Source organism: Fragaria vesca, linkage group LG7, assembly GCF_000184155.1.
Source record: "Fragaria vesca subsp. vesca linkage group LG7, FraVesHawaii_1.0, whole genome shotgun sequence".
In the NCBI taxonomy this organism is placed as follows: Eukaryota; Viridiplantae; Streptophyta; class Magnoliopsida; order Rosales; family Rosaceae; genus Fragaria; species Fragaria vesca.
In genome coordinates this window covers 12,705,833-12,711,161 of record NC_020497.1, presented here as the reverse complement: position 1 = coordinate 12,711,161, position 5,329 = coordinate 12,705,833, and the positions used below count along the sequence as shown (strand labels likewise).

General features: G+C 36.5%; 1 non-coding gene across 1 annotated transcript; it reads left to right on the top strand.

The window, feature by feature from the left end:
- Nucleotides 1-678: 678 nt before the first annotated feature.
- LOC101292252 lies at nt 679-2,677 on the top strand. Its single transcript, XR_185237.1, has 3 exons — nt 679-894; nt 1,516-1,617; nt 2,456-2,677. It is a non-coding gene; the product is annotated as an uncharacterized LOC101292252 (transcript).
- The last annotated feature ends 2,652 nt before the right edge of the window (nt 2,678-5,329 follow it).

Genomic DNA, 5,329 nt, shown 5'->3' with positions numbered 1-5,329 from the left:
CACGATAATCTTCTTAAATAAACTTTGAAATTTCGTGCACGATAAATATTGAGAAAAATGTGTTGCCTTTTCTTTTTTTAGAGATAGTGTCAATGTATGGTAAACATTAATGTGTTGCTTCTATTTAGCTTATTTGTAATGGAAAAAAAAAATCGTAAATGGAATTCAAAGCAATTAAAGTACACATTAGTAAGATAAAATACCATTCACACGATTTGTATTAATTAGATCAAGTATTTTAATAGTATAAATTTTTATTTCATTCTATTGGTGTTGAAGAATATTTAAGATTAATTAAAGATTTCTCAAAAAAAATGTCAATTTATGTTTGTTCATTAAGACTAATTAAGCTTTTTCAAAAGTTGAGAGGGTTCAATTGAAACCTTTGACCCTAGCTAGCTACGCCACGTCTGGAATGTACAAATGCTCCATGTACTCCGTTGGTCGGTTGACGAGAGTACTGTTTCGGTTGGACGCACACGGTTGGCGAGCGCGTCGCGTGGGTTTTAATTTACATGAGTAGTGGGCACTTGTTATCTTATTATTCTTCTTCATCAAAGTCTCTCTCGTCTGTCAATCAAAAGAAAAAGTCTCTCATCTTGGTCGCTCTGTGGTCTTCGATCCGGGATGAGCGGCGGCGACGTATTTAGATTCGGCATCAGAAACCCGTATCCTTCTGAGTATGGGTTATGCAGATGGGGAACCCTACGAGGCCTTGGCAAGCCTGTGATTCCAATTCAGATGTGTGGCGATGGCAACACTGATGGCAGATCTGCCTTTTTGAAATCGTCAATGACAACCTATACAAATTGAATCTCTTGACCTCGGCCAGAACCTCAGTTCATTATTCCCCACACAGCCCCCTCCTCCACTGACTCCTCACCTGATATTCTAGTAAGTACCAACATTCCATCTTTCTCTTCGATTTGATTCAGTTTATGTTATTGTTATTTAATTTGCGAGCTGTGTATGAGCAGTAGGAAATACTTGGAGAATTTAATCAATGGGTCAGAGTCTATAGATGGTATTTTGGTTACAAACGGGTCTGATATGGTTATCCTTCATCAAACATTTGGAATCTTATAATGTTTCCAATTGACAGTATTTGTTTTTTCTGTTTTTCATATTGAGTTCAATACTTGCAAGAATTATAATCTGTGATTCAGTATAAAACTATGAATAAACCATCTGGCTGGACACCAAACTGAATTTCTTGTAACTTTTTTTTTTAGAATGAATTCCTTGTAACTAGTTAATCAAAGAGAGTTGTGGCAATTTAAGCAAAAGAATATGTCATTTGGTGTATATAAATTTGATGTATGAATCTACACACGTTTGTATGTAAGCTAGTATCTAGTTCTTCATGAGGAGAATATATATGGATGGCTAGTTTTACTAAAAGTTTTTGGTCTTCCTAAAAATAGTAGCTTATGTCATACATTTATATTGTCGATTTTTTGGTATAATCAAAATACATTGAGATAATTCATTCAAGGTTTCCTTTGAAATTGACAGCTTGTCACACTGGGTTTACCTTCACATTTGAGATATATGGCTGATTTCACTGCAGTTGGTTGCTCCATTGCAGGAAATTCATCTTCCAGATGGTAACAAATGGTATGTCTTTCTAATTCCTTTCAATAATGTAAACTATGTTCTTCCAGTAAAATGACTGATATAATGTTCTTTGTAAGATGGGTCTGGTGAATGTGAGATTTCTTTCAATGTGTTATGAAGTTTCACCCTTCCAGTAAAATGACTGATATAATGTTTTTTGTAAAACTATGTATCATTCCTGTTGTTTTTCATATCAAAGTGTCACCGTTGTAGGAAGCATTTGCTTAGTGAACTTCGTTTTGGTTTTATTTTGTCACTTATTATTGAGAGCTTGGGTTGCCCGTTAATATCTCCCTTTGGTTCTTAAGGTTCTGGAGTTGATTATATCGTTTAGTTTTGAAAACCAAATTTCTAGTTTGTATTACTTTATTTGGTGGCTTCATTATTTGGCATAGGAAGATCATATCCTCTTTCATAACGTTTTTGTTGTCTTGTTAGATTCGCTAAAGTTTGGTTGGGGTCTGTTGTGTTTCGTGTGCGGTGAGATACATAATACAATTTGTGTTTGGAAGGAAGGTGTTTGGGGATTTTGGTGCAGGGTAATTTTAATTTTGTGGGATTTCCAGAGTTGGAGTTCTAATAGAGATTAATTTGTCTCGAATATATTTTGAGGAAGTCTGTTGGGTTTTGGTACTTTTCAATATGAGATGAGTAACTGTACTTTACAGATGGTTTGTTTGTGTTAGTTCCTTGATTGTCTTGTAACTCAATTTTGAGTCATACAGCTTATTCGTTCCACATTTCACTTTCCTGGCTTAATGCGTTTTAAAGCTAAAGATTGACTGGAATTTTTTGTTTATTGTTGTTGTTATGAAATGGAATGGTGCATCGGTTCTAGTGGTGGAGGCTGGAGTACAGCTAGTGCTCATGGACCAGTTGCCGGCTCAATAATGACTCTTTTTGTGTAATGTATCAGAATACCTTTGTTGGAAACACGGCCTGGAAACATTTCATAGTGCTAGTTTACTGTAATTTGTTGCCCTTTCTTTGTAATATCCACGAGTGCAATCTCAACTATATATGATGAAACTAATAAATTCTATACAAGGGCTCAATTTATACAGTATCTCTACATAAGGAAGTAATCTATACATGGTTTCTATACAAGGAAATGATACATGTTTTGTAAATTAATGTATATCTTTATAAACCAACTATATCGAGAAAATGAAAGTTGGGAAAATTGTTTGTGTGAAGTGACCTATAGTGAATTAAGGCTAATGTTACAAAATTTACTTATTTTTGTTATCGTTTGGATCTTGATTCACATGGTAAATCGTATTTTTCAAACATCTATAAAGCTAGCCGCGTCAAGTGGGAATACATATATCAAATAGACGATGAAAAAAAATAAGCACTCCGGTGGTTAGGCTCCCTTTAAGAGTACTAAGCGTAAATAGGGTTTACCCTTGCAATGGAGGCTGAACCTTTATTGAAAAAAATTGTAATTTCTAACATCTTCATATTTCACACCATTACTCCCATCTTACGATGAATTTTCTCAAACTTTCTATACTGAAGATGAATTAAGGTTGACCGCTTCGAACGACCTCTAAAGATATGACCAGAATGGTGAAATACGTTTACAGTTGAAAAATCACGGTATTCCGGTAAAGTCTCGGTGCCGATAGTTGCGGTTAATGCAATTTTCCATTCTTTCTCCCTATGGGTAACCCTATCTTCGGTGTGTCTCATCGATTTGAAACTATTTTCAGTTGAAGGTTGGCCAAAATACGTAATTTAGACAGTCCAATGACCTTTTCCGTGCGTTTAGGGGTTTGACTTACGGATTGACTGTCCGGATCGATCCCTTAACCTTGTCGGATCAAGTTGAATTTTTTCCCATACATGTATTTTATCATGATGGTCAGATCTGACGGTCGGATTTTCATTTCTCAAGTTTGATCATCACAATCACAATGTGCCGAATATATAAAAAGTACTATAGCCAACGACATTATTTAAAATTCATCGGCTATAGTTAATAAAATAAAATAAAACAAATAAATTGAAAATATTAAATAAAAAGTACTATAACGGACAAATTTCATTACTTTAGACGACGAGATTCACAGGTTTAGCCGACGAATTTCATTACTTTAGCCGACGAAATTCTTATTTCGTCGGCTAAAGGTATAGGGTATATAATTAAACCCAGCGCTCGACAACCTCCACAACGCTCCAAAAAACTCTAAAAAACCCACCACCGCCTCCTCGAGCCCTCCACAGCCTCCTCGAGCCGTCCTCAAGCCATCTCCGTTCTGCTTCAGCCCCGATCCCTCCTCCTCTTCACCGTCCTCCCTTCGCATTCTGCTCACACTAGCTTCAGGTTCGTCCTCATTCCCTCACATTTCCTGTAATCCACGGCGGCTTCCGTCATTCCTTTAAATTACAGAGCTTCCGATTCTTCTCCTTTTCAGTTCTCGCGTTCAACGCTCTTCCAGCGGCCTCGGTTTCGTCGCCAAGATCCAATTGCTACGTCTTCGATTTTCGTCGATTTTGTATCCTTTCTGAAACGACTAGTTTTGGCTTTTGAATTGCTCAGTGATAGTTAGCATTGCTTCAAGTTTGGGATTTGATTTTGTTTCAAGTTGTTTTTCTCTTAATTTGATGATCAGAGTAGCTGGATTGGACATCATTTTGAGTATGAAGGGAAGGTAATTTCAATTTTTCGTTATGTTTAGTGTTGTAATTTTCATCTGGAAGTTTGAATGTGATTGATAATGTAATCCAGAAGCGGAAAAGGTGTGATTTTTAGTTCATTTCGATGCAGGATGCCGATTTGGTGGTTCGATTTTGCAAAGATATGGAGAGTAGATAACAAACGGTAGTACATTACATGTTCTCAACTAATTTTTTTTCTTTGTTTTCTTTCAATTTTACTTCTTTTTTAATGGTTGTATATCTTAATACACATGTATATGAGACGTTGCGAAATCCTTTGTGTAATTATGCTGTTAATGACACGACCCACCCCGAATTTCACCCTGAAACCCGGAGTAAGTCGTGCGGGGACCACCTCCAAGGAAAGTTTACCGAAAAATCGGCATAACCTCCCTTGAAAATGGACAACCCTTCCTAGTAAAACCTGCAAACACTTCTGAAAATTTAATTCCAACCATAAACTCCTAGAGCCTTCGTGCTCCCCCAAATCACAACACCACCCAAAATAAATACTAACTTTAAACAAATCTCATAACCAACCATTTATAGGTTCAGAGCAACTCTAATAGGAAGAAAGGAAACATAATAAATTAACAAGCGAAAGCTATATGATGACTATGCCTCATCTCCATGTACGCCTGACCTCAACTATGCGATCCTGAAAACTGGGCATTTTAAAACGAAGAGCCCAGGGGAAAACATTGAAAACTAAACGTTAGAGTGAGTGGACAAAAATAAATTAACGAATAAAATATTTATGTTTCCCCAAATCAATTTCCAAGGAAAAATCGAATGCATGCTGCAAACGATAAAACTTTTATCTCATAAATATCGAGCCTCTCAGGCTCTATAATATATGTATGTATTTACACACGTCCATACTCCCTATATAAATTCATGGGTCTATATAGGGCTAATACGCTCGCGTCCAACGCTCACGTCACGCCTTAATGCGGTGCTACACTACGTCATTAAGGTGGACAGACGGGTGTATAAATAGTGTGTCCATACCCCCTATATGAATTAAGCACTCATATAGGGCTACTAC